The sequence below is a fragment of the Amia ocellicauda genome, chromosome 4 (assembly GCF_036373705.1).
Source record: "Amia ocellicauda isolate fAmiCal2 chromosome 4, fAmiCal2.hap1, whole genome shotgun sequence".
In the NCBI taxonomy this organism is placed as follows: Eukaryota; Metazoa; Chordata; class Actinopteri; order Amiiformes; family Amiidae; genus Amia; species Amia ocellicauda.
Genome location: NC_089853.1, coordinates 39,259,074 through 39,269,158, shown reverse-complemented (window position 1 = coordinate 39,269,158; position 10,085 = coordinate 39,259,074).

The following is a 10,085-nucleotide window of genomic DNA, read 5'->3' as shown; positions in this document are numbered from 1 at the left end:
CACCGCTCAGAGGCCCGCCGGCTGTCAGCCCTAACCCGCCGCTGACCCTGGATTCAACGCTCAGAGCCCAGCCCCCGCTGCGACACAATGGACGGCTTCTTCTGTCTTCAGGAATGACGACAATAAGCAATTGTGTTTGGTTTTATTCTGAAGCAGACTCCCCCCACAGCCGCTCTGGGTCTTTTCACATTTTAATTCGCGTCCTGGCCAATACACTAATTCAAGCCGTCAAGCTGAAGCCTTATCTTTACGAGAATACAACTGTAAAACAAACACATAAATACTATTTTGTCTAGCCTGCGAAGATCACAAAAGCCATGCCAAAATATTATCATCAATCATCAAGCCGAATAAAACAAACAGTGAATCAAGCGCACAAGGGTGCTGCTGATGGAGGCCACCGCTATCCACAGCGCTAATATATTAAACACTGTTATACCCAGTCTAGCTTAGTGTCCCAGCTCTGTGAACTCATCTACGATAATAGATACATCAAGAAAGGGACAATGAACCCAAAAAGGATGAACACAAATATAAAAATAAATGTAATATATAAATAAACAGCCACAGAAATGGCACTGTAGAATAAGCTAAACGCAAATCACGTGAATACATCTGATAACTCAGCTGATCTGACTTTAATCACTGGTCTGCATGTGACAGCACGGCCAGGTGGGGGTCTGATTGCGCCTATTCAGAGAGAAGAAGCCCCCCCCCCCACACACACACACACACACTGTCTGACAAACATGCACACACACACACACACACACACACACACACACAATGTCTGACAAACACACACACACACAATGTCTGACAAACATGCACACACACACACACACACACACACACACACACACACACACAATGTCTGACAAACACACACACACACACACACAATGTCTGACAAACACACACACACACAATGTCTGACAAACACACACACACACACACACACACAATGTCTGACAAACATGCACACACACACACACACACACACAATGTCTGACAAACATGCACACACACACACACACACACAATGTCTGACAAACATGCACACACACACACACACACACACAATGTCTGACAAACATGCACACACACACACACACACACAATGTCTGACAAACATGCACACACACACACACACACAATGTCTGACAAACATGCACACACACACACACACACACACACACACACAATGTCTGACAAACACACACACACACACACACACACAATGTCTGACAAACATGCACACACACACACACACACACACACACACAGAGAGAGCAGTGATGAAGGGGTGACATAATAAACGGGTATACTATGTGAGGCAAAACTGAGGCAGCCTGTTGTGTCCCCTACGACACGCCCCCTGTCGCCTAAAACACGCCATTACAATGAGCTCCACTGATGGGATGCGAAAATTGAAAATGTAAGTAGACTGTAAAATTGCGTAAAGTGTTGCTCAACTGTATATTGAATTAACTTGGAGAGACGATGGCTGGTTGTATTGATCTTCTCAGAGGTATTTAAAGTTTAGTTCTCTCCACCTGGCACTCCCTACATTAGTTTGTCTGTGTATTTAAAGCATACATCCGACACAGCACGCTTGTTGAATGGATGCGTGCGCATACACAGATGAGCGGATTTAGTCATTTCTAGTTCTGTAGAAATTGCAAACCTGAATAACAGGGCGTGATCTTTCTTTTTTCTAAAATTGCAAAGGCAAAGACCAGAAACACAGTGCAAGATTACTTCTGCAAAATCCATTTCAAATCTTATATTTCAACACAAAATATTTGCAACAAATCATAATATATCAAGCTACGTTTGTAACGTCAATAAGGTGAGGGGGTGTTTTGAAAACTGGACATTCATGTGTGAAATACAAATTAGTTCTAGAATTGCACTTAGGGACCCGAATGCATTTTTTTTTCTTCCTCCGATTGGAATGTAAACTGGTAAAAATGTAAATAGTTTTGCAATTGCTTACAGAGCTTAGTGGCCTGTGCTGACAGCTACAGGCATTGTGCCGTGTTGGTACCTTCCCCTTTCACTGGCCCTGTGATTGTGCTGTACCTGGGACCTGTCCCATCGGAACAGGCGCCCCCCGATGGACAATCAGATAAAGACAGCAACGACAGAAAACATAACTCCATAGTGTGACATTCATTTTAATCCCCTTTTAACACAAATTGTTTATTATTTGTTATCACCGATTAGTTCGCAGTGTGTTATGTATATCCATATTCATATGAGGACACACTTACACATTTCCAAATCTGTATACATGCTTATCTGCAGGCTGCATGCTGCTGGGTTGTGTGTTCAGTGTGTGTTGGGTTGTGTGTGCTCCATATTTAGAAAGGGACCTCAACTGGGGTACTTTGCACACCTCTTTCTCCCACTTTACATCCCAGCACTCTCCTCTCCTCTCCTCTCCTCTCCTCTAATAGTTGGAATCCACCCAAGTTTGATGTGTTCGTGCATGCTCTCCATTTGTGCTTGGTGCTTTGTCTGCCGCACCTACGCCTACCATCCATGCGCTGCTCAATTAAACGTGTCCAGAGAGGAGATCGCCGGTCTCAGCTGGGCTGTATCATATTTTCCATTATTCTGCTCAGCCCACCCCCCCACTCCCACTGCCACCCAAAAAAACATCCAAAAATAACAACTATGAGAAATGCCTTGCATCCTGATTCAAGCGATGAGCCATCCAGCCCTGGAGACAGAGGCAGTATTGTAACAGCAGGCAGCCGGAGTGGGAATGAGACAAGGCAGAGAAGTAGCTATCCCAGGACATGACATGGAGGATTCAGAATTGTGTTTTGATGAGAGCGAGAGAAAGAGAGAGAGAGAGAGAGAGAGAGAGAGACATGAAAAAAATGAAAAATCCCTAGAAGCAAAGTGACAGGCAGACTTTATCTCAGAGTATGGAAATGCTGCCCTTTTTTCAGTTGTTTTTTTATCCAATTACACCCACTTTGGTCAGAGCTGCTGGGCTGGGCTGGGCTGGGCAGAGCAGGGGGGTCAGCAACAGTACATACAATACAATACAACACAATACAATGAAAAACAACAAAACGCAGAACAATTCATAAACACAAGGCAATGTTGAAACACCAGCATTAGAGCTCGGGGCCTTCAGAGTCAGGACAGGCCTGCTGAGAGTCATCCACAGCCGAAACCTCACCGGCTGATATAAAGAGAAAACAAGAATTAAAAACAAATAAATGAATCAATAATAATCATTTCGAAAAGGAGGCAAGAATGAGGTTTGGTTTAAATGGTGCATTTCGGACTGCATGAATGGATCTGTTAGGCTCTGTTTCTGTCATCATTATATCACCTAGCAGATGCCTTTAACCAAGGTTACAAGGCTTACAAACTCTAACACACTGTGTGGTGCTCAGGCACAATATTACAAAGGTAACCACATCACTGTGAATAATATCCAGTGGTACGTGTTTCCGTGTATGCAAGCCTTAAGAGCAGATTGGAACTGTCCGCAGGTGTTGATCCACACAGAGGGGTGTCAGTGGGGCGTCGTGACGCACAGAGCGCGTGTGCTGTGTGACGTTTGCACGGTAGCCACGCGGTTCGACATCCCCGAGTCCCCTGCGCTTTCCAGGCTTGACTCTCTTCCTCTCTGAGCGCTGCTCACTGAATCTCGCAGCCGCCCCTCAGTAAGCCAAACCTACGCAGTGAGGAGCAAAGCCAGCACAGCACAGTGGGGGTCTGCGCTAAGCTGCACTGCATCAGAGTTGAAAAACAAAAGGTAAAGGAGAAAGGCACCTTTGAGTGAGGATATCTCTAATTTATTTCTGGATTTGCAGCAAGTCCTCCTAAATCCTTGTCAGTCTTAAGGAAAGGAGGCCTCCTGGGTTTATGAGACAGACGCACGCGTATCCCAGCCTCCTATCTTGCCACTGCATGAGCCGCCCCCCACCCCCCTGCACGCGCTCGGAGACAGGGGGGGGTTTGCTGTTGTTGGCAGGTGTTTAGCGGTTGGTTGTTGGTTATGCTGACTTCACTTGGAGCCGTGGCGGGCCGCTGCGGGTAGACGGGTTGGGCAAGGCTGTAGTCGCCAGGCTGCGGGGGCGGGGGTTTCCGCAGGATTACACTGAGCTGCCCATGGTTGCCTCTCCTCTCCACAAAGTCCAAGTCTGTCTGTCTGTCCAGTCCAGCACCTCCCCCACCCCAAACCCCACCTGCAGGAGAGTGGAGGACTCACCATTTCGGTGAAGACTTAAGTGCCAATATTTCCCCTTCCCCCTCTCGCTCTATATGTATATTACTGGTTCTCTCTCTCCCTCTCTCCCTCTTTTTGTTTCTCTCTCCCTCCCTTTCTCTCTCTCTTTCAGTCTCCGGCCACCCCACCCCACCAGCGTACACAACCAACAGTCTCACTGTGGCTACTCTCAAATACTCAATATTTAACCAGGAAGCTTCCCATGAGGCTGTCTTTAGTTGTCTGATTCCCTCAAATGAGGAAAAACACAATATAAATACAGGAGTGTGACATTGCTAAATGAGCCAACAAAATATGTGTCTCATGTACGGCCAAGCCATACCTCCAATTAACGTAAACGTCTAATTATTGGGGACGTTGGTTCATAATATTAATTAAATGAATGTTTTCCTGCCCCTCTCGCCCAAGTTTTTCCCACTAATTAGTGCAATTAACTTCTTCAGGTACATCGTGTTCAATTGTGCAATCAAGCCCCCCCGAGGGTGACAGCTCACCTACCTGTAATGAGGAGCAACCTATCAATTATCTTCACAGGCAAGAGGAGCACACAGTGTACGCAGAACCCCAGAACTTATACTACAGGGAGGGAGGGAGGGAGAGAGATAGAGAGAGAGGGAGGGAGATGGAGGGAGAGAGGGAAAGAGAGGGAGAGAGAGAGAGAGAGAGAGAGAGAGAGAGGGAGTCTCTGTGGATAATAGCTAATCCCTGAACGCTGCGAGCCAGACTCTGGAGCAGAGTGTGTGTGTGGGCTGGGGCGAGAGGGTGGGGGGGGCTCTGAAAGGCACGACTCAAGAGGATGTTTTGTCTACCGATCCTCAGGCTGTTTCATTATTACTGGCAATTTGAATGTAAGCTGTCCTGCTGAGTGGAGGCTGCATTTTAAGCAAAGCTGCAAACGATTCCAAATAAATAGGGGTTTGCAAACCCACAAACACACACACAGACACACAGACATGCGCACACACCTACACACACACACACACACACACACACTTTCTTGATTCCTCCACTGAAGAAGAAAGCCCAGAAGCTGTGTGTACTTTAGCCCCTTTTTTCTGTATGCAAAAACAAATGCTGTGGGGAAGGAGCTCCGGAGGGCGGGGTGTAGGTGTTCACATGCACAGCAGCCGGGAAGTAAGTTTTAGATTTATTTATATATATATATATCCACACATATGCTTTTAAAATGAACAATAACAACAACAACAGAGACACTTGCTTAAACCCCACTTATTCACCCCTCCATCTCCAACCCCCATTCAGAAGGAGCATCTGTGCAGGGCCTCAATGAAGGAATGCCAGGATGTGCAGCGCCTTGCAACACAGCCCTTACCTGTGTCTGGAGTGGCTCTGGTGACACAGGTGTGTTCAGCGCTAATCCCCCATCACACAGGGCAACAATGCAGAGTGTGAGCGTGAGCCAATCCCCTTTTCACCAGGGATTCAGAGGGGGAGATTTACAGCCTGCCTCCTGGTAAGAAGGCAGATTAACAGTAAGCTCACTTAAATGGTTACAAAAATGTAGCTGCTCCTTCAAGTTTTTCTTTTTGGAATGCATCTATCTATCTATCTATCTATCTATCTATCTATCTATCTATCTATCTATCTATCTATCTATCTATCTATCTATTTATTTATTTATTTGTTTGTTTGTTTGTTTGTTTGTTTATTTTTACTGAAACCAAATCCATTTTCATTCTCCTTCTTTGCAAAGAACAACAACAACAACAACAATAATAATAATAATAATAATAATAATAATAATAATAATAATGAGAACTACAAAATCGGCTATATTATTATTATAAATGTTATTATTGTTATTATTTTATTATACAAATATTGCAGACGGCATTTTGATAATGCTAAAAGAGAGAGCAGGAGGGTCCTGAGCCGATTGTGCAGGCTGGGATTTGGGTCTCCACCGCACTGCACTCATCCACAATGGGTTCCACAGTCATCCATGGTTTTCATAAATTTTTGCCCCTCCATATTGTCTCTTTCCTAGTCCAATATTAGAGTGTTCTTCAGCTTGTCATGTAGATGAACACATGTTGCCAGACAGAAACGAGAGGGACAATGCTGAGTGAATATTTTCTCTTTGATCATATCATTTATTTAATGTTTATTGAGGGCTGCGCTGTGTGGTTGGGGTCTGTATACTTTGACGCATTTCCTTTTTCCATACAGATACTGTACACTGTATAGCTTTATATGTCTTCATATCCTGTGTCTGAAAGGAAATGTTTTGAACAAAATATGTTCTCGATATGTTGCTCTTGTGTTTGTGTATTCATTTTCTAAGTGAGAATGTAAAAAGGTCATCCATAAAAAGGTACAGTCAGGCCAGACACACACAGGAATTATGTCGGTAGTGTTTTCTATTTATCACAGCAGTGTGCAATTGGTGGTCAGTAAGAGCTCTTGATATAATGATGTGTGTGTATTATTTTGATGCAGATATTTCATTCTGAGGGTTGTTAACATGGTTTTTAAGGCATTGTTCAACTTTGCCCAGGATCTGCGAAGTTGTGCAGAGGCAACAAACCTTTTTGAGCATTGTGTTAGTAGTGTTGAGCATTGTGTTGGTAGTTTTGAGGACGTGAGATATTGTTTCCAGAAATGCGTGTAAACTATTGTAGAGAACTGACGCAGGCACATACCAGTGCACGAGCAGTTCAGGCAGCAGCAGGATTCGTCAGGAAAATACAATACTCCGGGAAATCGCACTCCCCTTCGCTCTCTGCCACGGAGACCAATGAAGTTGTGAGCATGTGCTCGGTCAACCCCCCACCCTCCCCTCCTGCTCACCTCCCAAGCCCCTGTCTCTCTGGCTTGGCACTGATCCTCTGGCGGCACTGCTTCACCCACGCACCGAGGCCCAGGGAGGCTCTGATTAATAAGTCAGGATGGTGGGCACACAAACACATACTTTGAATAGTTCCCCTTTGCAATCAGTGGGCAGGTCACAGCTCTAGTGTGGGGTAGGCCAGGGGAGTCAGACTCCCGTCCTAAGGGGCAGGAGTGTCTTCCGGCTGCCGTTCCAGCCCAACTCTTAATTGCTTGTTTTGTCTAATAAAATGATTATTTGGATGAACAGAATACTTCTCTCTCTGAAATGTTTTTTGGGGGAAGGGGGCAGTTGGGCAATATCTGTGTTTGCCCCCATCAACGTCTGTGAAGTTATGAGCTGATAGAATCTGATAGAATAATTAAGTTTAGTAATTGAGAGCTACTGTTGGAGCAAAAATGTGGAAGACTTTTCGACCCCCCAGGACCACAGTCTGACAACGCTGTTCACACCCAGTATGGACTGACCGGGCCTGTACTGGCCTGTACTGGCAGTGCAGGCCTTGTCTGAGCATGCCTAGGGAACACAGGAGCGCGCCAGGAGCCGGCATGGCACAGTGGCGGCTGGCATGACAATAACAACAGGGACATGAAAATCCTCTGGCGTTCAGTCAGTTTAATCAAATGTAAGATGCAGTCAGGAACATATTCTGTAAAGGGTATTTATTGATTGAATTATTTGTCCCTTTGTCTAACATTTTAAAATGCTCGGATTAGACAGACCAATTTGTCTTTAAACAGTGTGTGTGTCTTTATTATGTGTAATTGTGTTCATTTTGTGTCTCGTCTGGAGGAGTGAACTGGAAAAAAACTCTGCTTGTTTATTTAATTAAGTTCTCTGAGGCTGGGGAGTGAAACAGCTGCAGTGTTAACCCCTTGCAAACAGTTTTTGAAGTTTATTGTCAGGCACTGCTGTAGGCACTCCCAAGGGTCCTGTCTCACTCTCTCGGTGGTCTTAGTGGCTTTATTTGAAACTGCATACTACCCATACTACATGTACTACATACCAACATTGAAACATTACTGAAATGTTGGTATGTAGTACATACAGTATAGGTAGTATTCGGTTTCGAATACAGCCAGTGTCACTGCTGGGGTCCTCACTGGCTCCAAAACCACCACTATATCTGAGCCTTTGATAACACACCAGCCCTCGCCCTAGCCCAGCCTCTGCAGACAGTCCTGCAGGTTTCATAGAGCTTTAAAAAACAAGTGTAACACGGCTAGTGTAGTGTAGTGAAGTGTATTGTTCTACAGTATACTCTCTCTCTCTCTTACACACACACACACACACACACACAGATCCTCGAGTCACCCAGCCCTCCTGTACCTCTCTGTGAATATTTATCTGACCTATTTTATTTTTCATAAAGAAATTGTATTCCCCTGTTTGCCTTTGAATTTGTTTTCTTTTACAGGCTGCGAAAATCACCAAACAGCGTGTGTCCTTGATAAAATGAGCACAGAATATTAATAGTGCTTGTTAGCATGTTTGCGCCTGTAATGATGTATATATATATATATATATATATATATATATATATATATATATATATAGTAAATGCAGATAAATATAAACACATGAATATATATTGAATTTCTATTAAATCATTGCATCACTGCCTATGTTTCTGTCCAACTATCATTTTATCTGTCTGTCTGCCTATCTACCTGTCAGACACAAACCCACAATTTCTGAAGTGGCTCTCTTATTCCCCCCCTCTTACAACAGACAACCTTGACAAATAAATAAATAAATACACAGACATACAAACCAAGCAACACACATATAAATAAACAGCAGTACTAATGACGGTGGTGTCCTGTGCGAGAGGGACCCTTGTGCCCCCTGTGTGGTAGTGCCAGCGCTGCGCTGTGTGCGGGGGTCTGCAGAGCGTGCCCGGCATCAGAGTGCTGTCTCTCTGCAGGAATGAGGTAATGTCTGTATTTCACGCCAGGCTGCAGAGCCAGTCTAGCACACCCTGCAAGAATAATCACACATCCCTCTCCTCTCACAGCCTACCACACACTTCCCTGACTTTTTTGAGGAAATGTCAGCATTTTTTTTTTTCCCCATCACGATGACGAGACAGGTAAAGTGTGCTCACATTTACCAGCTTTACTTGCTTCCTCCCTCCCTCTCTACCTCTCTCTCTCTCCTCTCTCTTCACTCTGTCTCTTTTCTTCTTTCTTCTCTTCTTCTGTCAATCCCCTGTTGTCATCACAGTGTGTGTGTGTGTGTGTGTTTTACCACACCATATCCTTGCATCCTCAGTAAGGTATTGCACAAGTGTGACTGCGGTGTCTGCAGCACCGCAGTGGCTCAGCAGGTTTGGGCTGGAAGACACAGACAGACCTTTTACAGAAACCAGGTCTGCATATCCAATAAGGAGGAGTCCCGAATCATTTATTGTTGTTTTGATCGGTTTTTAATCTCCTCTACAGCCACACAAAGCGAATTGATCTTTTTTCATTGATTCAGACAGTTTTCCAGTTAAGAAAAAAAGCAGTTGGGCTCTGTCTGGATTTTCAGCGATAAAGAGTAAAATGATGAACTCTGTGCTCCATCACTGTGAGGGTTAGGGTTGTGAGGGCACATGTATGGACCTCCCTCTGCAGCCCATATTGTAGTGCTGCATGGTGCCAGGCTTACTGCTTAAGCATTAGCTGTAGGAGCGTGATGAGAAAATGAGGAAAGATGTCTGAAGAGGTGCACAGCCAACCCCCCCATCCTCCCCTGGCCTTATCACCACAACCCCCATTGAGCCAAAATCCCAACTCAGTCCTTGAAAAAGAAGGATTAAAAACAACAAACAAAAGACTTTACTTTGGTGAGATTCCATTTCCCATTAACACCCACCCCTGGATTCTGAAGGAGTTCAAAAACAGAGCAAAATAATAATAGGAGAAAAAACACAGGCTGGGTAGTTAAATCGTTGAATTTCTGACCTGCGGTTTTGTGCGTCAGGTTGTTCCT